This window comes from Zonotrichia albicollis, chromosome Z, assembly GCF_047830755.1.
Source record: "Zonotrichia albicollis isolate bZonAlb1 chromosome Z, bZonAlb1.hap1, whole genome shotgun sequence".
NCBI classification, from domain to species: Eukaryota; Metazoa; Chordata; class Aves; order Passeriformes; family Passerellidae; genus Zonotrichia; species Zonotrichia albicollis.
Window position 1 is genome coordinate 16,805,031 of NC_133860.1, and position 26,261 is coordinate 16,831,291.

The 26,261-nt window shown below is 46.6% G+C and overlaps 1 protein-coding gene across 4 annotated transcripts in view; it reads right to left on the reverse strand.

Moving 5' to 3' along the window:
* Positions 1 to 24,002, reverse strand: part of PDZD2 (PDZ domain containing 2) — a 201,117-nt gene extending 177,115 nt beyond the window's left edge. For 3 of the 4 annotated variants that reach the window (XM_026794603.2, XM_005488779.4, XM_026794598.2), the window contains exons 1-2: positions 23,845 to 24,000; positions 9,230 to 9,303 (exon numbers count right to left, since the gene is read on the reverse strand). The gene's annotated coding sequence lies outside the window, so the exon portion shown is untranslated. Of the gene's footprint in view, positions 1 to 9,229; positions 9,304 to 23,844 lie in introns of all 4 variants that reach the window. The other variant, XM_026794602.2, reaches the window with a different exon arrangement.
* Between the last annotated feature and the right edge of the window lie 2,259 nt (positions 24,003 to 26,261).

The following is a 26,261-nucleotide window of genomic DNA, read 5'->3' on the forward strand; positions in this document are numbered from 1 at the left end:
AATGCCCTAGGTTGGAATAAGCTGGTTTCTACCTGACAACCATGAGGCAGACCCAGAAGTCCATCTTTCTGTGCCAATTCCTACAGGGCTGAGTGCTTGGACCTAGAGAAGCGTTTAGGAGAAGGGGGGACAGGCTATGAACAGTGTCTGCAGTGTGGTCACCAACCAAGCAACAGTGTGCAGAAGGGTGAGACCATGAGTGCTATCATAAGCTACAAGGAGTCCTCATCTGGGTGACCTCCTGCCCACATGATTGAACCTACCAGCCGTGAAAAAGTATGGCAAAGTATGGTAAGTATGGCAAAGGAAACACAAAGTGGTGTCTCCTGTGCTGAAGGGTCAGCCAAAGGTTGCCACAGCACCAGACCAGATTTGTATTGAAGACCCTCTGATACCTCAAAGAACATCTACACAAGTGGATTCATCCAGGTTGAAGCAAATCTGGATGCAAGTCAAAATTACTCTTCTTGGTTAATGGGACATGGGATAAAATAAAATCAATTTGTAGTAAAATTTCCAAAAAGTAAACTGTCAGGGAATTCCTCACGAACAGCATCTCATGAGGACAGGTCCTTATTTTCCTCCTACACCACCTGAGATCCTTCAGCCAGGCAGGAAACCACCAAATACCAACAAAAACCATGAAAACAAATGGCCTCACACTTTTCCTGCAGGCCTTTGCAGTAACGAGTGGGGCCAGTGCCAAGCAGAGAGAATGGATACTGGCAGCCTTGTGGTAAAACACTCCCGACCTGGACTACAGCTTTTGGGAGAGAAGTTTCTGCAGCCTGCAAAGACAAAGTCAGGCCCCAGGCTTGCATCACCCCACCCCTGAGTCACGCCACCAGGCAGATCCTCTCCCCTGCCACCACTCCTCAGCCTGGCTCATGTAATTATTACTGCAGAGCTGCAATCATCCCTGTGCAAAGCCGGCATCCCCACCCACACACAGAGAAAAGAGCCACAAATTCAGCACCTGAACACGAAACTGAGACCCCAGGATAAAAGGGGAGGCAGGGAGGGCTCCCCTCAGGCTCCTCAAGGGATTCAGGCAGGGGATGCTGCCTGAGATACAGGATGCCCTACATAAAGGGGACAGGAGAGGGGACAGAGCAGCAGTGGGGGATGGATAATCTGCCTGGCTCGTGTCTGTGACCAGGTTATGTCAGGTGCTATTAAGGCACGAAGTGTGAGCACGCGTGTCTGAAACCCCACTGCGGACTGCTCCAGCAGCCTTGAAATGAAACTTCCTTTTAAAAATACAAATATTTTAAAAATAAAACAAGAAAACACCAACAGCCAAACTGAACACAGCACGCCATATGCAGCAGTTAAGAGAGAAAAACACGCACCCAGATGTGCCCAGGGGAGCAGGCCAAGGAGACCCACGCCTCCAAAGGCACCCTCCTCCCCCGGGCTGAGCGCTGCCTCTCCGTTCCGCCTGCTCAGCTCCGCCGCCCATCCACAGCCCCCCAAGGCAGAGCCGCGGCCGCCGGGGAGCTCTGCCTGCCTTCAAAGAGCCTAAACTGGGTCAGCAGAACGCAGAGAAAAAACCTGATTAAAGCATGAAGAGAGCTAGCAGACCTGCTAGCTGGCTGAGAGACAGCAGAAGGCAGGGAAAGGCACTCACAGGCTCTGCATCTCCTTGGAGGCACGGAAAGACAAGGGCTGCTGGTCCCCCATTCCACAACTGCAGGGAGGGAAATGTGTTTCTCAAATCTGTAATGGGATGCAGGCAACAGAAACACATTTGGGGATGGGGGAGTATAAGTAGATAAGTGTGTCCCTCTGTCCTCCATGCAGCACTCTGCCTGGGGCCACCCTCACCCACATTTCCAGTCAATTTATTCTGACTTAAACCAAGTGAAACAATTTAAATCCATGCAAATCTAAAATCTTTCATGAGCCTTATGGCTACAACTTGCATAATCCTTTCTTGTGCCTGAATAAACCCAGAGATGTTGGAGGAAGAGCCCCAACAGCTTCCAAACTCAAGCGGCATCTTTTGGAAGCAATTAAAAATGCTAAACAGGATAAACAGGAGACCATAAGGAGGAAGATTTGTTTCTCTCACAGAGTCTTCTGACCTTAAAATAAAACAAGCCAAAACCACTTCTGCCTCTGCAGGTGAAGTGCAGCAAAAGGATTTGGGGGCTGCCAATTTCCAGGAGGGAGGTGGATCCTTAAGAAGCACATGAGTGCTGGAACTGTAATTCGGGTGACATTTGGACAGAGAGTTTTGCAAACCACAGAACTCGGAGCAGCTGAGAGCTCTTGCAGTGACCAAGGCTTTACTGATGTCCAAACCAGATGTGGGTGGATAACAGAGACGCTGTTATCCCCGGGTACCACCAAAACCTCCAGGACCATGCACCCCATCTGCCTGAAACCTGGCATAAATCGAACCCACTCTGGAAAACACCTTCCCGAAGCCTCATCGCCGAAAAGACAAACAGTTTTTTCTCCACAGATCCTGGGAAACCAGCTCCAGATCCCTCTGTGGAGCTGCACGCCCACCACCCCTGTGGTCTGTGGGCCCACACAAAGCCATTGCACCCTCGTCCTGACCGCTGGCTCCAGGGTGGGCTCTGTATTTGCTCAAAGACGTCCAATGAAAATATCAGCTTAAGAAATCACAGCAGCACGGGATGGGTGGGGAGAACATTCCCTGCTAGAAAGAATCCGAGCTCTGCACTGCACACGCCATATCTAGATGTTGTTGTAAAGACCTCTGTCTACATAAGGAGCAGGAGATTTGATCTAGTACGCAAATAAAAATCAGAAATCTCTCCTGTCAGCCACGGAAAAGGCTATCAATAATTCATTTTAACACAAAAGGAGATCAAAGAGAAATGCTGTGTTAGTTTGACATTTTGATATGTTGGTTCAGGATTCTTCTTTAATGTAATATGTAACAAACAGCACAGTTCATCTATAAATGCCAGACATGCTTGCAAATTGTTGAATATAGCAGGTCCTATTAATATTCACTTAGACTTTTCGAATTAATTCATTTTCACTGCCTTTATATCACTTTTACTGCCTCTACCCAGCAGTTGTAGGTCAAGTGGAGCTCTCAAAAATGCTACACAGAGTTTCCAAAGATAAAGTTTCAAATTTGTAACCACATTTCCATTTATTTCTTCATGTTACCCACCACACAGCTTAATGTCCAACCCAACTTATTTGACTATTACGTACTTGCTGTGAATTGCTTCTGCAAATTGTACAGTCAGGAGCCAGAATGAGGTGCTTTTGTCCTAAATCAACTGTCTGTGCAAGTTGACTCTCATATATTGTGGTTTAATTTCACTTACAATTTCCTTATGGGCATTTGGTGGAGTGGATGAAGTATATTATACTCCAGAAAGCACAGGCTTGCAATCCACAGATTTCAGTGTTATGTTGCAAGAGGTATTTATTGCAGTGGAGAACTGCTGGCAAATTTAACATGTATTGCTCAAGCTCAGTCTGTATTCCCTTTGCTGTGCAGAAGACACAAGGGGACTCACATCTTCTAAATTTAAGTAGGGTAGGGCAAATTTCTTGCAAGATAAAATCCCCTCTAAAATGCAGAGAACGGTTAACTCTCTGTGACTTATCTGTTCCAGGGTCAAGTAGAAAAGTAAATACTCCTGTTGTTACATCACTTTGATTAAGGATTCTCTTTAAAGTACATTTTTAGGCAATATTGAGGCAGTTCTTTTAAAAGCTATTTCCCTAGAGTAAAGTCCTTGATGGTTGCAACCTTTGTTCGAGCCTGACACAGTATTGTGCTGTCTTTGAAGGAAAAGCAGTGGTCACTCATGTCCTGAGCATGGCTGGACAGTAGAGACTCTTGGATATGGACTTGTAAATCCATGGCTTTTCTAGGTATTGCAGCTTTTAAATTACTATTTACACTGGCTGCTCTATCTAGAAAAGAGCTGTAGTTTGCTGGAGGGGGCAACAATTACTGAATGTGATGACACTCCAGATGGGAAAGCTGTTACCTGATCCAGGTGATAAAGTTGTATCACCCTTGTTACTTCCAGTCCATTGAGAACCGGAAGAGCCAAAATGACAGATTTTTTTTTTTCTCCACATGTCTGCAGAATGCCATGATGACATTTGCATCTACTGGAATCTATGGCACTGCCACGTCTCCATGAACAGAGCTCACAAGACTGAACTGCTTTTACCCATTTGGAACCAGGTGGGTCAACCTCCCTGCCAGGGGAAAAACTGCCAGAGGAATGCCTTTTCCTCACACACTTCAACCAAAGGACTCCCATCCCCAGAAAATCCAATCCCCAAAACTCCCACCCCCACACACAGTGTCTCTTGGATCAGAGCTATTTGCAAGGAAGCAGCGCCAAGGACAAGATCTTAAAGCCAGGGCCACCCACATCTCTGTGCCTGACTGTCTCCTGGGCATCTCTGAGACCATGCAGGTGTTGCACCATATTGAGGAAAGCAAGTCCTGGCCATGCCTGCAGATGATATACCTGCAGGTGGGACCAGCTGGTCCCAAAGGTGGCCTTGGGTCTTCCCTTAATTACATGTGGAATATGCACAGGGAGTAGAAGAAAAATGTTCAAGCTAAATACAGCTCTCAAGTTCTTCCTTAGTCTTGTTTTCACACATGCCAATAAATTTGTTAAATCACTTAGATGCTTTTGAAAATTTTAGTCACTGTTGGAATGATCCCCAAAAAAATCCCCACAGAATCTCAAAAAAGACACTGCCACTCACTCAGAGGGCTGCAGTGAGAACTACAAACCTCTGAAACATGTTTAGAAAAGCCACTCTGGAACAGGAGGTAAGGAATGGCCACAGCCAGCCAGTAACAGACTGACAGGCAGCAGGGTCCCATCTGGCAGCATGAATTTTATTTCTGATTACAAAAAACACAGCCCAGAGGCGCAGCAGCTGGACGAGGATCTGGAGCTCAGACTGTGACCCCCCACCAACATGACAGCTCCCAGCTCCTGGGACAGAGGTCTGAAGCTGGTACCCTGCCCTGGTCCCAGCAACACCACAAAATGGAGAACAGAGCACTGAGCTGAATTTAGGGGGGATTGAAGCACAAGACACAACTTTACATGAGCCTGACCACTGTCAGATCTTCACTTGTATCATGAAATCAGGAGCGGGGGGGAATCCTTCCCTGACATGCAGTACGAGCACAAACAAGTTATTATTTGAAAGGCTGTACAAAGGTTAAGTCTTTAATCCCCTTAATCCAGACGACAAACAAACAAAACCCCAAGAATGGGATCCTGGAGCACAGCTGAGCGTGCCAGGTCTCTTGTGGGGGCTCTCTATTCACATTGCTGCAGCCAGTTATGAGCCTCCAGCTAAAAAGTTGCTGCCATGAAAGTAGATGCAGGCACGGTTTTATTCCCAGTTCTTTAAAGCTTATCACGGGCAATTTGGCAGCCTGGGCTCATGTTTCAGTGAGCAGGGTTTAATCCTGAGGTCAGTGGTACCAGGGTTACTGGATTTCCAGGTCTGGCTGCTGTTGCCCTCCTGCCGACTCTTGAGTGCAGTGACTCCTCCTGCTTGTTACTCCTGCCCAGGGAAGATGCAGATTCTGCTGAATGAAATCAAGAGTGGTGAAGGCAGGGGAGGAATCACATAGTGAACAGAGCAGCATCAGAAGATGAACTGCAGTGTGTTTGGGGGCCGAGGAGAGCTCCTCCTTTGGTGCACCTTACAGAAAAAATTTGGGTCAATGCAATGCATGCCAGCATTTGTACCACTTCCAAACCATGACACTGTGGTAAGCAGACAGCAGAGCAGGCACTCAAAGGGTTAAGCGGATTTAGGACCTGACCTGGGTTTATAGAATACTGGGAAATTCTTCCACTTATTTCAGCAGGAATTGGGTCAGCTGCAACCATGCATCCTAAATGAACCGCAGGAAGAGTGTCGCTAATTTCAGTAGTAGTATTCATGCAATTCAAAGTAGATGTGTGGTTATTTACCTTGCTGAATTAAGTCTACAGGAAAGGTTTAAGCCAGTGAAATAAGCAGGACCTTTAAAATGGCACCATCCACTCTGCCTCTCTATCCTCTTTGCCATACAGCCCATCACAAGCTGATGAGCTACCAAAGCAGGAGGTGCAGGAGCTTGTAATTAAAAACCACATTTCCTCTAAAAGTTTTTCTCATGTTTTCTGTATCTGTCTTACCAAGTACGAGCCATTCAGTGCAGATTCTGTCAATTTAAAGAGAAGAATTGGTGGACATGATCTAAAAGGTCACAACTTCAGCAGTACTTAGATAAGCCAGAAGAAGAGTTAACAGCACTGATTAAGCGCAACCCTTGACAAGAATTTCTAAGTGTCTTTTTGGAAATAAAAAGTCCCCTTTCTCCTCATTTTGGAGACTCTTCAGGTTGCTGCAACAGCTCCCTAGGCCTCTCCCCACATTGCTAGAAGCTGAATTGGAGTCAATCTCTCACTCTGAGCAGAGGTCAGGCCAGTCTCACTGGCAGACCAGCAGAGCACGTGGAGGCTAGAGGGCTGCGAATGTTCTCTGGTTGTTGAGCAGTCACTCTGGTGAGCATCAAGCACACCAGATCCACATCATCCCTGCAGTCCTGCTCACTGTGTCCCCACCGCAGACAGAGCTGCAGGTCACACACAGAAAAGAAAACGCAAAAGGCAATTGCACGATGCAGACAGAAATTATGGGATCCAGACTCCAAATGTCAGCACACAGGGCTAGAAAAAGAACACAAAGGCCCCACCTGAGCTGATGAGACCAACACTAACCAGATCCAAAGGGATGTGCAATGACACAGCTGTTCTCCACACAACTCTCTGTCTCTCGTCCCAGCAAATTCTACTAAAGCATGTTATCCATTTGAGATTATATGTGCAGTGAGAGGAAAACTAGATGGGAGGAGGTAAAGAAAAAGATACTCAGCACAGATCCCAGTTTGTAACTGGGCCCTGAATTACTGTTGGAACAAGGCTCTCTCTGCCATGAGGATGGCAAGTGTCTGATCTCATTTCGTAAAACTGCAAAGGTCACTGTGAAATTACAGCTCAGTTCTGGTTTCATTTGGAAAGAAAAAAAATCCATGGCTCATTTAGATCATTTGAGAGCAGTCAGTCTTCTCCCAGCACAGAATCCCATCTGCCCAGTGTTTCACCCCACTTTCGCAGAGCCCAACAGTTGTGTTTCAAGATGCATTACAAAATCAAAAGGAAAGGGGCAATGACTGTAGAGCCCAGAAGGGGTGAAAAGGACTATGAAGGGCAATAAAACCCCTTATTTACAGGGAGACTGCTCATGCCATCCCCTATCAGGCTGCCAGGCCCCCTGCCTGCCTGAGTGCTGACAGCCTTTCCATCCCTGACAGTTCACAAGGTCGTGGTCCCTGCTGACATTTCATTCCACTCACCAGCCTGGTTTTCCCTAGCCCCACCAACTCCAGGCCTGATCTCACAGCCAGTAGCTCAAGAATATGACAATTAAAGATTAATGTTATAAGTGCATGGGAAGTCGAAAAATTCAGATTTTTTTTTAATGTCAGACCAGACCTATTCGCTTTTAAACCTTACCCTCACGCTTCAAGACACCAGGCCAGGAGTGTCACTTTTCCCCAGCAGACTGCAAATGCATTCTTCCTTTCAGCTGCCAACTAGTTTTGTGGGCTAATATATTTTTCTTTATTTAATTATTCACTGCAACACATGAAACATTAAGCAGCTTCTTTCCATGAAGAAATGAGTGCTGTTTCCCAATGACAATATGCTAAGTATCCTTAATAACAGGAATAAGGAAATGAGTTTACTAGAACAAAGGGGGAAAGGGCAGGGAAAGCTCAGAGCAACTAGAATTTACTAAAATTTACTCAGAAGCTGGAATTTACTAAAATTTAAAAAAACATGAAGACTTCATTTCTAAGAAAATGGTCACAATTAGCTGATCTGGGAAATGAAAGCAAAAAGAAACAGACTTTTAAAGTGCAAAAAAAATGTTTTCTGATATGACTTCTGGCCTACAATTCTTCTCTTTCTCAACACTGGTGGCGACGACGGGTCAGTGAGAAAGAAGCCACAGATGCGATGTTACAATATGTAACAGTTGTGTTTTCTTAATGGCGCTAAACCCTTGATAGCTGTGAGAAATGTGTGTTCTCCCAAAGAACAGAAAGTTAAAGGCTGAAGTCATCAACAAAAGCCTATCCAAGCCACAGTTTTTCCTGTGAAAGCAGGACTGCAAACACAACTTCCAGTCTATGCCCTACTCATTTAATGTCTTTTGCAGCAGCAGCAAGAGATGGTCTTATCAGGTTACAGAGCATCGTGACCCCCTGAGAGACCCCACAGCACAGCACTGCCAGCTCACCATCGATCCAGGGTGGGACAAACCTGGAGACCTTGGCATCTCCACGGGCTCTGATGAAACTCCTCACTCTGCCCTTGAAAGCCTGGGTAGGATTGTGTGGGCGAAAGGATTTTTCCTGATTCTGGTGTTTATTTGTTGGGTCACAGAGGTAAAATTATCTCTGTTTGATTACTTAAAGCTGTTGGCTGTGGAGATAATCTGTGCATTAGCAGCTGTACGGTGGGTGGTTTGCAGTTCTGAATCTGTGGCTGGAAGCAAAGAAGTCATTTTGCACAGCACTTTAAAACCTAAAATTGAGCACACAGGACAAAAAGCCCTCCACGGCACCATGCAGAAGCTGCTTTCTGCAAGGAGAAATCCTCTCATTTTCTGGAGATGAGGAGGGTGAGTGTCCAGCCGTGTCCTCCTGAACTCCCCCACCTCCCATGGCAGCACCCATGGAGAAAGAGCACCTCGAGCAAACACTGAGTGGAGCCTTAACTCCTGCATTGCAACATCTGTCTCTTTATGCTTTCACAAAAGCAGGCTGATTACCAGCAGCACAGCTTAAAACAGTCCTTCTCAGCAACTTTGTTTAAGAGCCACAAACTTGCTATCACAAATCTAAATCCCATTACCCTTGGGAGGAAGGGGGGCTCAAAGCTCCCACCTGAGCACAGCTTCTCTGGGAAAGGTGGAACAATGCTCCTGAGCACAGTGGATAAATATTTAGAGTGCAAACACTGCTGGAAACAATGATCTAAACTCTTCATCTGCTAATCCACCAAGCACTTGTGTCTGTAGGAGAACCATAGCAAGCTGCCCCTTCCCAAGGCATTACTTCCCAAGCATTACTTTGCTTTGCACATTTTTCTCTGAGGATTTGCAATTTTTCTTCTCTTACCTTCACTTTGTCTGCAGCTGCTGAGCTTTAGTCCTGCCAAGGAGGAGTGGGGGCAGTTCTGGGCAGATTTCAGGCTGGAAGATTTATAAAGAAGAGACATCAAAATCAAAGAGCAGAAAACTGATAGAAGATAGCAAGGGACATGAAACTTGCCAGGGACAGGAATGACAAGAAGCAGAGATGCATACTTGTTTTATTAAAAATCTGCGTATGAAAGCAGAGAGGAGCATCCTCACACACAACAGACCTGCTCCCTGCTATCTCTTCACTTTGGCATGGCCTGAGACAAAGCAGAGACACACAGCTCATGTTAAAGTTTAAAGTATCACCTACAGGGGGGTTTTGGTTGTTTGGGATTTTTTTGGGTGGGAGGGGGCAGCAGTTTTGCCAGCACTCTATGCGCCAGTGCCTTACTATGGTACACAGACACGTGCAACCTCCACACGGCCACAACTGCACCAAAGATCTGTAGGCACAACTGATAATATCTGGAGCACATTAAAAAATTAGAATATATAGTTCCCTGAGCAGCTGTACTACTTTTCTCACAGTCTAATTAACATACATTGAGGAGCTCCCAACAATCACAGGCCCAAGGTCGTGTTTAGCTTCCTTTCTAAACAAGGCACAGAAAAATACCTTCAGCATTGGCAAGGCTGCAGTCTCACATGTCACAGAAATAAAACTTCAAAGAGTTTCTTTGCCATAAGCCCCCATTTTTTTTGTTTATTTTTAATTTTAAATCACATAAATTAATCAAATATGGCATATTCGTGGATTGGTCCACCACCTCTCTTTTTCCAGCCTCACCCATTAAAATCCTGCCTGACTTTGTGAGCAAAACTGGAGTAAATTCATCCCTGTGTATTTTATAATGCAAATTATCACACTGAAAAATGCACCTCAAGGAAGACAGCCAACAGACAACTCATTTTTGTGACAGGGGTGGGAATGGAGGACAGGGAGGCAGCCAAGGCAAGAAACTGCTCAGGTTTGCAGATCCCAAAAGCAAGCATTAAAACATATTTTGAGGCACTCCCAACATTTCCACTGCCATCCTTCCCGCACTTGAAAAGCTATCTCCACTGTGGCACCAATTTTTATCTTTTAGCAAATAATTTAAGATAGTTTTATCTGCTCATCACCATAAAGAGTTAAAAGCGACATGGTCTGTATTGTCTCAAGATGAGAAAAGGGACAGACAAGGAAAATGTTTTATTTACGCTTTAAAATTGGATGTGAAAAGATTTATAAATGGATTAATTTTAATTAGTGTCCTCATTTTATTAACAAAAAAAAAAAGCATGCCTTAAAATTAATGCATTGCTACCCTGAGTATTAACAAATATGTCAAGTCTTTGCTACTTTTAAAGATCCTTTGTTGCTTAGAGTTTTTTTATTATATATCAAAAGCAGCCTCTGATGAGGCTAATTTTCTAAAACCATGATGGAATACAGCATGGCACAAATATTTTTCTTGTTTTTTAACAAGGCAGACCCAATAACCATCGTTCTTTGGGGTGAATGTTTGCACTGTGGCCTTTGTGCCCCTCCTCGCAGCCTGGTGGAGGCAGGTCCATCCCCCAAACTCATCCCAAAGAACCTCTTTTCTGTTTGAGAAGTTAAAACTACGTACCCACCCCAGAGCAGAGGCATTTGAACAATGGCTTTAACATTTGTGTTTCCTTGAGCTGTTTCTCTGGTGGCTGCAGGAACTGGATTCCTTGCAGATAAAGCACAAGTGTGGTACCTGGGAAGAATTTTAGAAGCCCACATGAGATGCCTTGGCATTTGTGCTGTATTTCATTAAGGCACCAAGCAAAATGGAGTCACAGCAAGGCCAGAACTAGAGATTTCATTTCTCTGGGGTTCAATAACACAAACTCTACCTGAGTTTCTTCTGCAGATGCCAGGACCACAGACAGCAGAGATGTCAACCATCAGCCTTTGTGCCCACACTGACTTGTGACAAGCACAGGGAGGTGTCTGCCTTAGGGGGTTTACTTGCTGTACAAACTACATAAAAGATCTCAAGCCATTTGCTATCTCCATGATACCAAGGCTCAACCACCTCATACACAAGTTCACTTGTATATTCGCTTGTAGTACTTTTCACATTTTAGGACATGTCTGAAGGCATGTCCTCTCCTAAACACAGAGTCCTATGAGTAAGCTCTCTCATCTGAGCTGCTTCTTCTTGTGGAAGTTCCATCAGATTCAGCCTTCCCCCCACCCACACCACCTGCACCCAGCACTGAAGTTCTCTTCAATTCCCACTCGGTCACTGCAGCCTCTTCCCTCCACACTGTTAATCTGACTTGCCTCCTCTACAGTCAGCACCACAAATGAATTAATTAATTTTAAAAATTAACACCGCTCTATTCCTGCTTTTTTCTTCTTCTTCTTCAGCTCCTTGCTCCAAGAATCTTCCAGTGCTGAACTTGTCATGTGCTTTGACTCTGCACACAAGGAGGGCTTGACCCCCTCAGTCACTGCAGCCCTTTTCTCACTCAAGCCACTGAAATTATTTCCTGTGCTGGAAGGGGCTGGAGAGGAGCTCCCATCAAACATTCCTACATCTCCAATGCCTCCATGGCCACCATGAGCTGCCTATGTCCACACCAGGTGGAGGGGACCAGCACAATGACACAAGGCCCACACCCACACAAACCGGGCCGTCTCTTCATTGTCTTCTTCTCTTCCACATTTCTCCTGTCAGCACCCTGCCCTCTCTGCACCACCCAAACATGTGGATGTGACTGCTCTCTAGCTCCTGGCAGCCTGTCTTCAGGCTCCTGCTCCTATTCTGGCAGTCCAAGAAGGAATAACATGAGACCCTGGGCGTTCTGGAGGGCGTGCTGCTGTTTAACAGCCCCAGCAGAACCCGCCTGAGCATTTTAGGGTATCACAGCTGTGCATGACTGGCTTGTGAAGGATGGAGTCTGGCACCTCCCTGTGCTCCAGCCAAACAAAAGGGAGGAGGAAGAGAGACAAGTGACACTTTCCCCTCCACTCGATGAAAGCAAAATCTGATGGAGGCGTGGAGGGGGGAGAAACAGTCTGGGGCACTAAGCCCCTTATTAATTAATGCATGTTTTGAAAAAAAGAAATGCAACAGTGCACTCATTTCAGCTGGTTTCTAGGAGCTTTTGTGACCTTAATAATTCATGTTTATGCAAGCTGCTTATAATGTTAAGCAGTTGGGTTTTCTAGATTTTGTCCATTGCATTTAACTGAGATGAATATATCTAGCTGTGAAATGAGGTTGGTCATAATACTCACAGGGAAGCTTTAAAAAAAATTAGAGTGTTTTCAGAAGGGCTAACAAAATTCACAGATTTGTCTGAAATAATTTTCCATCTATTAATAATACACACAATATAAGAAACAGAAAATAACTTTTTACCCAGACTTGTCCTTTCCCTTTGCTTTTCATGTTTTGGCAGCATTTTCAACACCGTTTAATTGCTTCTTGAGCACATAATCAGCGTCTCCTGCCTGTTTTGCCTTTCTTCATAGCAACAGGAGCATAAAAGGGGGGATTACAAATACTAAAGTGGTCAGGAAAACTAAAGGGCAGGTGGAACTCATATTTTGGATATCAGTTTGGGCTCCTGCAATGCAGAGCAATAAATAGCAAGAGCACTGCTAGCACAGGGAGAGGGTTTACTATTCCAGGCTTGTCACGTGTGGACACACAGCTCCTCTGGGACACCACTTCAGACAGTGGCCTGGACTGAGCAGCAGCTTACACCTGACACTCCAGGTAGTCACAAAAAAGCATGCCAGCACCCAGAATAAGCAGCTGCTTATTGTCCTGAATACCTTTATAAGCCTTTCCCAACACACCAGGAATATGACTATTCCTACACACTCTTCACTGAAACAAGCAGGTTCCTGAAAAAATCTGCATTCACTTTTTATCAACACAAGATAGGCCACTTTTCTCACTATCCCTTCAAAATTTGGTGATATTTATGGGGAAACTGATGACCTGCTCTTTCCTGAGCACCTTCAACAAGGAGACAGGGACACTGCTGTAAAGGGTCACCTCTCTGAAATGCTGGCAGGCTTGTGCACGTCCCTGCCAGGCCATGTTTAAACTGGAAGCTCTTCCATAAAGACTCTTAGTTGGTTTTTAACCTGACTTTATTTAAACAAGTTCTTATTTAAGAGAAGCAGTGTTCATTTAAACTGAAATCACAGCTTGCTCCCCAATGCAAACTGCCAAGGGCACCTCCCAGCAAACAGAAAGTTTCCGAGTGCAGCTGAGGAAGAGCAAACTGTCCCTGCAGTGCCAACAGCATCATGAAATAAATGGAAGTGGGAGCTGAAAGGAAAAGATGACTGCAAAAGACATGGGGTTTTGCTCCAGGATTGCTCTGGCTTCATAAGAAATGGGCTCCAATGGATCTTTTTTCCCCTCCCAAATAAGGGATGTTGACTCTTGACACAACCTACATTCACTGACACTCAGAGCCCACACAACGGCCTTGAAATACCAACCATTTTCAGCAGTCAGTGCAGCCAGGTGAACTCCAGGCAATTACAGACCAAAATGAAACCTGGTGATTTTAAGGCAAGTATTAGGTTTTCCATAGAAAACCTCAAGTTCAGTTTTAACAGACTAACTAGTTTGTTAAAAATAAAAAAAAATAATACTGTAATCAGTTTTAGCAGCTTACAGTAGGTCTTGGAAGAGCCACCTTCCTCCCTCCACAACAAAAAACAATGGATCCAGAGATCCCTATGAGTATCAGCCCATGGCAGTAAAATTGCCAATAGCTAATGTAATGTCAGCTGTCTGGACTATCTGATAGTACATAAAGTTCAAAATATATTTCCTTGCATACCTACATGACTCAGACTAATAGTTTTACTCATTATAGATTAGATACCTAAATCAGTTGGCATCTAATCCAAGCTCCATCAAATTTAAGGCCGTCCCTAACCCCAAGGTAGGATTAGCCCCTATGAACACTGAAGAGAGACACTAAAGATGTCATATCATGCCTTCCAAACAGCAGGACCTCTTGCGTCCCATCAGAGGGATCACTCCTGAGCTATCCTCCCATCTATAGGAGGTATTAAAAGGCCACAGATAAAATCATTAATCTCAAAGCAGGATGCCTCCAGTCAAGGCTTCCTACTCACAGGCTCCATTTTTCCAGTGTCTGTATGTACTGAAAAGTGACTCCATTAGAGCACCACTCTAAACAAGAAACACCAATTCTGAACAGTTTCCCCATGTTTCTCAAGCTGAGCTACCATTTCTGATGCTTGCCCACACCCACAAAAGTCATGCAGGACATTCTGCTCTTCAGACGGACAAACTTGAAAAAGCATTTAAGAAACTTGCAACTGTGACACCTAAACCTTTCCCTACCTCCCAACCCTAGATGCACATGAAAAGAGGGCAGCTGCCCCCTCTTTGGCTGTGATTCCACAGTGATCACAACCAGTGATTTCACATCTATCAGACTGCAGCACTCAGGCTGCCTCCATGCTGGCAGCGCCACAGCCAGCCAGAAGACTCTGACAATGAATGTTATTTCTGCAACGGTAACTACAGGCCATTACCTTTCAAATGGAATACATTTAAATGTAAATAAATGTACAAAGTACCAAATTATTTACTGGGATGCTCTGCAGACAAACAATGCTACCTACCCCTAAGAATCAAAATTAATTGGAGGAGGAAGAATCTTCTAATTGATACAGCTCTATATTGTAAAATGGCACTTGAGCGATAGGCAATTACACTTTAAGCAATTTCTATGATATAGTGTCTAACAGAACAGATACAGCAGGAAGTAAAAAACCCAGAAAGCCTAAATACCGCAAGAAATAAAATTTGTGTGCACTCTCTGTGTGATCAATGCAAACATAACCACAAACATTTGCATTACAATAGTGCAGTAAATAACAGCCTCACAGCTGAGACATTTACAGGCACATTAGTAAATACACTTTCACATCTCACAGAGAGGACAGCAATTTATTCAACCACCCAAATAAGACACCTTGCATCACAAGTCATGCTTTAATTAGGAAGGATCCTCCTGAAAGTAAAGCACAGGTGACCCAGCAGGTCCTTTGCACCCTACACCTCCAGGAGCTGTGATTCACCTCACTTCAGACTACTCACGGCACAGAGGTTTAAATCATTTGATGAGCATGTGGACGTGGCCTGAAAGACAAGGCTGCAGGCCAAGCTGAGCCCTCACAGCCTGCTCCCCAGAGCCCACACCTCTCAGCAGCCACGGTGCACCAACCTGAATAACTGTGCATTCTGGAATGGTGCCACCCATTTGTTTGCTGCGTTTATTAATTTCCAGCTGAGCTACAAGACATAGCTCATTTTCCCATACAGAAATGCTCGTAGTTTTATTCAGAAGATAAACAGGAGGATGTTTTCTACTCCATAATGGATTCCTGCTGGAATAGGACGTGTTACGTGTCATCTTACAGCCCAAACTCCATCATAGCAATGAAGACATTTCTCTGCTCAGCTCCTCACCTCAAGATGTCGAAGATTGAAATACAACCCATATGGAGGAAGGTTCCTCTGTGGTACAGAACATTAAAGGGTGGGGAAGATGATTAAGAGAAGGGGAATATAATCTATGCTGCTGAGAGCCTGGGAAGAAAACTGAAAGCTGGCCTGAATTCAGCATATTTGTATTCCCAGATAAACATGGTGAGCATGTTCCCAGCAGAAACACCTGTGAGGAAGGCTTGAAAATTGGAAACTGACACTGCAGATCTGGGATGACCACAAGACAGGCAGTCATCACTTGTGAAACTCCTTCAAACTCAGGCACACTGGGAAAACAGGTAAGAGCATAAGAACAGTATTAATATTTTAAAGACGAACAGCTGGTTAAAGTTTAATACCTGCACCACTTGTCATCTGAAATCCTTCATGAAGGGAACCGAGTTCAGATGAGACAGGGACTTTACTCTTTAACATGAGGTCAGTTGCCACTGAGGCTCCTGCCAGCCTTGATTAAAGCTGATGTGCTGACAGCCAGGCACAACAATGAGCAGAGGTGGCTGCCAGGGTCCCATCCTCCCTCCTCCCCAGCACAGGGGACACAGAGGAGCTGCACTGTGTGCCTCAGAGCGTTGGGGTGGCATCAAGAAAGCAGAGCCTTTGGGGTTTGTGCTCTGCTGCAGACTCTGGACAGAAGCTTTCTCAAAACCCATGGATGCCAAGTGTCTCTTCGATCTTTGTACTGAGAAATGCACACCCCAACAGACCGCAGTCATCAGTTTTCATTGGCAACCTATCTTCCCAAATTCCTCAAGTGGATGGACAGCAGGATGGAGACTATGGGGGACCAAACTCCCTCCTACTCTAAGCAGAGATCAGGTCTATGACCACCTGAATACTTAATGTAAATAAGGCACCACCACGTGTGTAAGCTCACAGGACCAGTGAGGTGCATCCCAGAGCCCTGAGGGAGTTGACTGATGTGGTTTCCAAGACACTCTCCGTGATATTTGAAAAGTCCTGGCAGCGGTGAAATCCCAGGCAACAGGGAAAGAGGAAACATTTTACCCATCTTTAAAAGGGGAAGAAAAGAGAACTCCAGGAATCACCTGCCACCCTCTCCTCTGTGTCTGGGAAGATCATGGAAGACATTCTCCTGGAGACTGTGCCAAGGCACTTGGAGGACATGGAGATGATTTGGGACAACCAGCACAGCTTCACCAAGGGTAAGTCCTGCCTGACCAGCCCAGTGACCTTCTGTGATGGAATGACCACATCAGCAGACAGGGAAGGACTACAGATGTCATTTATCTGGACTTCTGGAAAGCCTTTGACATGATCCCCCACAATATTCTTCTCTTTAAATTGGAGAGACATGGGTTTAATGGGTGGACTGTTAGATGGATAAGCTGGTTAAAAGGTTGCATCCACAGAGTATTGGTCAGTGGCTCAGAGTCCTGATGAACATCAGTGACAAGTGGAGTCCCTCAGTGGTCTGCACTGGGACCAGTTGATTTATTATCTTTATTTATCACACCAATGAAGGGATCAAGTACTCCTCATCAAGTCTGCAGATGACACCAAGCTGAGGTGTTTGACACACCTGAAGGACAGGATGCCATCCAGAGGGACCCAGACAAGCTGGAGGAGTGGCCCATGGGAACACCATGGGGTTTAACAAGGCCAAGTGCTGGTGCTGCCCCTGGGCTGGGACAGCCCCGGGTAGCAGCACAGGCTGGGCAGGAGCAGCCCCAGAGCAGCTGTGCCCAGAAGGGCTTGGGGGTGAGAGGCTGCACATGGCCCAGCCATGGCACTCCCAGCCCAGAGAGCCAAACGTGTCCTGGGCCGCACCCAGAGCCCCGTGGGCAGCAGGGCAGGGAGGGGATTCTGCCCCTCTGCTCTGCTCTGCTGAGACCCACCTGGAGCACTGCATCCAGCCCTGGGCTCCCAGCACAGGAGCTACAGGCACCTGCTGGAGCCAGCACAGAGGAGGCCACCAAGGGGATCAGAGGGATGGAACAGCTCTCCTACAAGGAAAGACAGAAAGACGTGGAATTGTTCAGCCTGGGAAAGAGAAGGCTTTGGGGTGGGACCTAATTGTGGCCTTCCAGGACCTGAAGGGGAGCCTGCAAGAAAGATTGAGTGAGACTTTAGTGGTATCCTGTAGTGATAGGACAAGGGGGAATTCCATCAAATTGAAAGAGAGAAGATTTAGATTACATATTAGGAAAAAATTCTTTGCTGTGAGGTTGGCAAGGCACTAGAACAGTTTGCCCAGAGAAGCTGTGTTCAGGGCCAGGTTGGACGGAACTGGGAGCAACCTGATCTAGTGAAAGATGTTCCTGTCCATAGCAGGCAGGTTGGAATTCCATGACCTTTAAGGTTCCTTCCAAACCTGGCCATTCTATGATACTAAGACTATCAGTAAAAGACACAGATCAGTATTAAAGCCAGACTTTCCCCACACCACCAGGCAATTGCTTTTGCCCAGTAAGCAGAGAGAGAAGCAGGAGTGTGTTTCTTCAGTCAGATCACAGTTAGTGATTTATACAGGTGTTGTATTTGAGGAGCAGAAAAACCCTGCTCCAGCAGGAAACAAGCTGTCTTTCACCCATCTGGGAAGAGGAGAGCATGGCTGAACTTACAGACAACATGCAACAGGACGGTGGCATGGGTGAGAGGACACCTAGGGAAGTCCAAAGCACTTACAGGAGACCAAGCAGCTGGGCTGCTCTCATGCAGATCTGGAATACCAGGAGGCAAAAGCAGGATGTTTTCCCTGGAAGGCAACAATGAACACAGTGGGTTTGGCATCTGCTTCAGGAGGTCCTACCTCTGTCAAAATTCTGGACAAAGCTTGTTTGTCTGAGAATTTGCAAAGAGTGGAGGAAGTATCAAAGGTCTCCTTCGTTTTGTAGGTCAGGAAGGCTTTGGGTTTGGCAGGGTGTCAGCTCGTGTATTCTGTAAAGTGCACTTTAATTTTTCATTGTAGCAGCACCTACAGACTTTGATTGAAATAAATAATGAACAAATTTGTATCATGAATCTAGGAATCACTCTCTTCTGGTCCCCATCATGGAGAAGATTTTCTTCCCAGTGACAAGTGTTAATGCATTTATGCCCTAGTTTCCCACAGTGGGTGTCACTATTGAAGTGTCAGGAAGGAAGGTTAGAGCTGCTTTTTCAGACTGTTCCTGTCAGCCTCAGCAGTCCGTTTTGGATGAAAACATCCCGGCAGAACACAGCCTGAAAGAAAGCTGGATTTTAAACAGCACAGCAAAAGTCTTTGTGCTGTATATGATTAAAATGTAACATTGAATAGGTCTTTTTCCCTCTCTGAGTCAGGGAGGACAGCTCCACTGTGTAAAAATTACAGGGTTTTTTTGCAGAATGACAGAAGTTTCATAAGTGTTTAATGTAGTTAAGAGACCATTTTCCATGGTTTTCTCATTTTTCAATGCTGCTCTTTCTGACAAGTCCCCCAGCACAAATCCTGGCAGGTACTGTTCCACTTGTGAGAGCTGACAGGGGACAGCTGTCCATCCACCATGGTGAGGCCCCAAAGCAGTGCCTACCTTCACCTCTCACATAGCAAAAATGGTCAGAACCAAAACCCAGTGGGATCCAGACACTCTGTTATATTTCAACCATTCTGTGTGAGGTCAAGACAATTTTAATAAACACAGTTAGTTGGGGGGGTGGGGGGGGGGGGTGGGGGGAATGACTCAATTATCAAAAGCAGCCTCACTGTAATTTCAAAGTTTTACCAAATTACTTTAATACAATTCCATTTTGAGAGAAATTTAGATTAAGTGCACACAGTAAGTGCTGTTACCCACCCAGATACTAACTCCCTTTGCAAATTGTCTAACACTGCAGAGAAAGTGAATAAAATGCTGGCCAAATCGAACAATAATGAAATTAAAGCTCAACAGCATGGCTTACGACAACACTCCAGCAGCATCCTTGGGAGGCTGCACTGAAGAGGAGGTGCCATTAGGCAGGTATCAGAGGAGAAGTATTGGATTGCAGCATTACAGCTGCTCCCACCTCCCTTGCAGAGCTTTACAATGTCACAGCAAGGCAGCAATATCAGTGTGCTGATACTGATTAGGAGCCCTTTTTAGACAGAAAAGGATAATTGTTTTCTCTTGGAGAGGACCTGTAAATTAATTTTATTCACCCAGACCACCTCTGTCATTGCTGGAAGCTGCTGCTGAAGGACCACAGACTCTGCCCTAGATGACACTGCATCGCATGCAAATCTCCAGCTCAGAGCAGTGGTAACTGCACAAGATATAATGTCTTGTGACATGGTGAAGGTCATATTAGACTATTTGACCTTCAGGCTAAATTTATCAATTCAGTGAAATATATTAATAACACAGTCTTTAATTAAGACAACATCATAGAAAGAGCAATACTGCTTGGTCCATTGCAGATCTGTATTAAAGTACAATATTCATTTAATCACTTTGGTACATGATCTAGTTAAAATTAGCCGGGAGAGCTGTTACTATAACACGTGGGTAATAGAAGCAGAAAGCTGAGGCTCACCAAAGCAAAGCCACTGCATCCATTACAACCACAGCAGCCTCAACAGGGCCAGGCATGCCAGTGGGGAGAGGCACGAGAGGGAATGCTCAAGCATCATACATGCTGCAACTCAGACCTTAAAGAACAAAACGCAGTTCATTACCCTGCTATTGTTTTGACAGAAACAGACCCCAAATTACTCATTTGCTGCTGCTATTCTCACCCCAGCAGCAGTCGGGTATGCCTGAGTCAGCGATGGACACGCTGCCCAGCCTGGTGTGAGGCAGTGCCAGGCTTTCCCAGGCTCTGGGCAAGACCCAGCTGTCACAGGGACAAGGGGGGCAAATCCATAAAAACACTCTTTTCTTTCCATAAAAACACTCCTTCTCTGCATACGTTAATCTACGTGCTTATTCCTGTTTACATTATGAGGTGTATGTCATGAAAGAGCTTACAGGATGTGTACTGCAGCCAAGTTAATATTGCTGCTGGAGCCTCAGCCTCTGTATTTCCTGACTTAACATGGCCCAGTTAAAACTACTTTTTTTCTTTTTTGTTTTTTAAATTCTACACTTGTCTAATGGAGTTTATGAGGGCTTGGGATTCATTTCAGGTAAGAATACTACACAGAGCACTCACAAACACCTGCAGGAAACCCAGCAAGAGAGCAAGTTCCATACTGGAGGCAATAATGATATACAGAAATATTAGCTATTATAGAAACGTGTTCAAATATAGTAAAGAAGCTACTTTTAGCAACAGCATTCAGAGCAGTTTAGAAATGTGTCTGCACTGTAAGACCTTTTCACATATTACTGTGGTGAAACCCAGACCTTTTAATTTAGAGCAACTCAGGTGTCCTTTCAGGACACAAAGTGTACAGTGTACAAGAACTATCATTTTTTTTTTAAAGTTTTTCTCCACAGATGTAATGACTTGGATTTTAAAGGCAGGAAGCATTTCCCAATGCTTGTGCAGATGAGCTAAGGCAGATGGGCCTCATATTAAAGCCTTCCCTACCTCCCAACACAAGCGTGCACTCTTGCACCCAGCCAAAATCCTGCCCAGAGATGTTCCCTATTTCACAAAGCTGCTGAAAAGCTAGTAAAACACCCATGGCAATATCATGAAGATATGCAATAGCTTTTAAATTTGACCCTTACAACATTAAGGTTTGATGTCACCAGCATTGCCAAACAACCCCTGCAGCGGATACCTGCCATGCAAGATAGCTGCAGCTCTCCGCATTCCTAGGAAATCCTTTGCAATACCACTTAGACTCCGACCTTCTCTCCCCACTTCCAACTCATTTGAGACAATCAGTGCCTTGATTTCTACCGTGGGAAGCCTGGGCATCCCTGGCTGGACCCAGCTCTGCTGTGCTGCTGGCAGAGCTGCTGGCAGCTGCATTTGCCAGCTCAGGAGCTAGTACACCGGACTAAACATCTACTCACACATCAAGATTTTAAGACCAGCATTCCTCTGTCAACATTTCAAAGGGAACATAGAAAAGACCTCATGTCATGAAAACCAAAATACTTTAAAAAAATAAATAAAAAAAGAAAATAAAAGAAAAATAAATCCTTCCCACTTCTGTAAGTTTTATAAAAGTTTAAAAAATAGGTTTCCTCCAGGCTAGGCACTGAATAATTTTAAAGAAAAAAAAAGACTTCAAAGACACATTTTCCATTCTATTTGCATTCAGGCATTTTGTTTTTCAGAAAATTATTAACTCAGTAATATCGGTAATATCACAGGCTGTTCTTCCACTTGGCATGAGCTTTGGCTACCCAGATATTTCATCGAGTGCAAAGACCCATCATGCAAGAGAGGGAGAAGGCACTCTACAAAAGTTTATGAGTCATCCCAAGGGCTTAGCACAGCATTTGCAAGGACATGCACCCTGCACACGAAGGTGAGAGCTGCAGAGGGTGTACAGGCATTGCAGTGTGCCTTAAAATGAAGGCAGAGGAACATGCACCAAGGCGGCTGAGCACTCTGGTAACACCTGCTCACAGCCACGCTGCCAGCAGTAAAACGGAGCCCCTAGCCCTGATGTCTCCACTAAAACCATGAGGCTGGAGCAGGGACAGTGCTTGAATGTGCTGCCCCTGCTCTGGCCAGAGCGCACCAGCATCTCGTGCCAGTGCCCCACAAAGTCCCGCAGCCCCGGCGACGAGGGACTGAAGGCACTTCTGGGACCATTCCTTTCCCAAGGCTCCACAGCGCTCTTTCCCAGCCAGAAGCAGAGAAGGTTTGACAGCCCGTTGAGAGAAATTCACGAGCGTTGCTGTTCATTAAAAGGATACTGAGGGAAAGCACGGAGGTTAACGGGATGGGCTATATTAAGCGCATTTGCAGCTTTATGGCGCCTTCAAAGGGGCATCAGAGCTTTTTACGGCCACGTGGAATGGTCAGATAGTTACAAACTGAGACAGGTTTAATAGAGTACCCCAGGCCACCCGAAGGAGAGGCAGCACAGTTAACTTCAGAGTTTGAGGTCAGCTCTTGATGTTTTCCTGTTACATATCTCATCCTCAACTGCTCCCCGGCTTACAATACTGCATATATCACAGCCCGCTTTGTGCCAACAGGAGTATTTAATGACACAGAGAACCACCTTCTGATGACTGGGGGGGGAAAAATCGGCCACATGCTTCATGCTGTCTGATTTTATTAAACTGCTCTGTACATGGAAGTGGGGGGTGGTTGCTGTTTTTTCTGCAACAGCAGCCCCTCTTCCTCACATCCCCAGGTCCTCTGCACTGCAAGACAGTAACAGGCACTGTCACAACATGACCTAATCCACGCCGGGAGACAGGACAAAGTGTCACAGCAGGCGATGGAGCTGCCCCTCGCCCCCCCAGGCAGGCAGGGAATAGCAGAGCGAGGGCTGGTCAGAGATGCTACAAGCACCCCCAGATCAGGGGATATGGCCCACTGACCCCCAGAGGAATGAAAGCCCACCAACCCCGGCAGGATGGATCCTGTCAACACCTGTCCCATTGACCTACAGAGCGATGGACCCCAGAGGCCCTGGGCATGGACTCCAGCAACTCACCAGCCCCCTGGGGATGGAGCCTCCAACACGGTGGGGTGTGCATTCCCGAAGGGATGCGACCCTCAGCCCCCCTGGGCATGGAGCCCCAGGCATCACGGGGGAAGCGCCCCACTGACACACGGAGGAGGGGCTGCTAACCCGCACAAACAACTCTGGGTAAAACGAAGAGCCTCAGCCCTGGGGCGGGGAGATGCACCCTGCCCTCCCGCAGGACACAGAGCCCCCAGGCAACCGGGGCAGGCACCCACGACCTCCGGCAGACGCAGCCCCGGTGGCAGCGGCGAGGAGGCTGCACCTCACGGTCCGCCGGGGCACGCAGCCCCCGGTGCCGATGCCGGGATGGCCACAGCGACCGCCGGGCGATGCAGCCCCCGCGTCCCGCTGCGGCAGCGCGGGGGGAGCGCCCAGCCCAGCCCAGCCCAGCCCGGCCCGGCCCGGCCCGGCCCCGCGGGAGCGAAGCCGCCGCCGGGGCAGCCCCGGCCCCGCCGCCCCCACCACCCCCGCGCGGCGCTCCCCACTCACCTCGGCGGGACGGGGCCCGACACCTGCCCAGCGTGCCCGGGGCAGGCGCTCCCGGCCCGGCGCTGCTGCCTCGCCCGTGGAGCGCCCGGCCCGGCCCGCGGAGCGCGGGGGCGGCCCCGGCGGGGCGGGAGCGGGGGATGCCGCGAGGGGCGGCCCGACGGGGCGGGCGGGGCTCCCTCCGCCCGCGGGGCTCCCTCCGCCCGCCCGCCCTGCGCGGGACACCCGGGCCGGGCTCGGAGCGCGCTGCGGGAGCTGCCCGGCATCTGCGGCCCCCGCCGAGCAGGCGTTGCTCTCTGCCAGCGTTTTAATGTTTTAGGGCACATCGGGATTTTTTTCAAGTCTTTTAAACGTTTTCCTTGTATCGCTTTTATCTTCGGTTCTCGCTCAGCGGGCAGTGCTAGTTCCAAGGATGATTTAAATGAACAGTGAATTCATTTTTTAATTTTTTTTTTAAATCTAAGCTGATCCTTTCTAATATTTTTAATAAAGTTCTTTTTTTTCCCTTAGTAGAAACCTCAAGATTATCCAAATGAAACTGCATTCCAAAGTGTTTAGTTGCTTTTTCAGGTTCGCGTTTCTTAAGCACTGCAAAAGGGAATGGTCAGTGTCTCTCCTTTCTTTCAAGCCAGAATCCTCTCCTGACTCATGGCCCTGTACAAGGCTCAGGGAGTGTGTTTCCATCACTGCTGTCTAAAATTAAATTTGGAAAAAAAAAAAAAAAAAGAAGAATTCAGATCAACCAAAGTGTCTCTAAAGTATTGTCTTTATTAAAGACTCTGTCAGGTAATCACGTTACAATTTGGCCCAGATGCTCTGCCTATCACTTCTTTGAAGATGATTGCTCGTGATGGCAATGTCTGGGCTGATAACTAAATCAAGCTCAGCGTTTAGAGCAGAGGGTTGTCTGCAGGCACTTGTTGCAGTGACAGGCTCACCACAAGATACCAGGCAGTGCCTTAGGACTCTTCAGCCTGGGAAGGACGCTGCGAGCTGAGCTGAATTGTCCTGTGAATGCATAATGCTTCCATGCAAACAGAACAGTGCTGCAGAGCACACCCCGAGCACCCTCCGTGCGGAGCAGCGAGCTTTGCCTGGTGGCGCCGAGCCCACGGCGTGCAGCGAGAGAAGAAACCCATCCCCTTTCACACGGATAAGCTCCAGGATGAGGAGCAGAAAACCAAGTGTGTGGTTCCTGTGCGAGGGAATCCCAGGCACAGGAGCGAGCAATAACTGCTGGGACTGGCGGCGGAGCAGCTCCCAGCGAGGGGAGGATTTCCCACCAGCACTGCCGCAAACAGGCTGACCCCTCGCCAGACCCCACTCACCCACAGCACTCAGGAGGACCTCGTCCCACCCTGGTTTTCCCCTGCGTCTCCACTGTGCAGTGTGAGCCCATTAGGTGGTTCCCTGTGGGGCCAGGGTTAATCCTGCGCACAATTCAATGAAATTACAGCAGCAACCGATTTGGGGGTGCAACAAATTCTGCCACTGCCCAAGATCCCATGTGGTTAATGCTGCCTTATGCCCCTGCAAAGTCACAGGGTATGAAGGCCTCTCTAAAAGCACTGTAACAGGAAACTAATTCAGCCCCCATTTGTGACTTTTCCCCCTTGTTTCTAGGAACGTGCCTCTGAATGATGCTCAGTTCATTATTTATCCCCATGAGAACAGACATGCTTGCAAATCACTCCTCTGTGCTGCCAGGTAGCTCTCTGGAAATGGTGCTGGCTCACAACAGCAAGATGGATGGTGAGGTGAAGCAGGGTAACTCTGAGAATTGTACCTTTTGACTCTCCAGTCCAAAACTGTGATTATATCCCAGTGGGACATGAAAAATTCCCAGAGGGCCCATGGCAACCAGAGTGCTGACCCCTTATTTCAGAGTGCAACTTTTCCTTGTGATCAGTTCTTCTGCAAAATAATATCCAGTAGCCATGCAAATGTTATGACTAACTTTAGCAGCAGTGTTTGGATCAGAATCATCAATATACACATGCACTAAATTCTGATGACTCATTATCTTCATTTTTTAAAGATACACAAGTCCAGCCTATTTGTACAGCTCACTAAGGCAAAAGAGCAGATTATGCCTGAATCACTTCTTATTCAATCAGAGGAATTCTGTTCATTTCAGGGGTTACACCAATAGAGAAATGGCATGGAAAGGGACTGCTTTATCTTTCTTTCCTCCCATATAACAGTATCATTTAAATCTCTCTAAAGTCAGTCGTGTCTGTTTTCCCCATTTTCTGCATCAATTACAAAACAACAATATAAAGCACTGAAGGCTGGGTGCTCCTGCTGCAGAGCATTTGGCCTCTGGCAGGATTACACACAGGAGTCAAAGCTAATGCTCATAAACAATGTCTTTTACTAAGCTTTCATAGGCAGCTGTTGGCCTTTGGCTTTGTGATGTA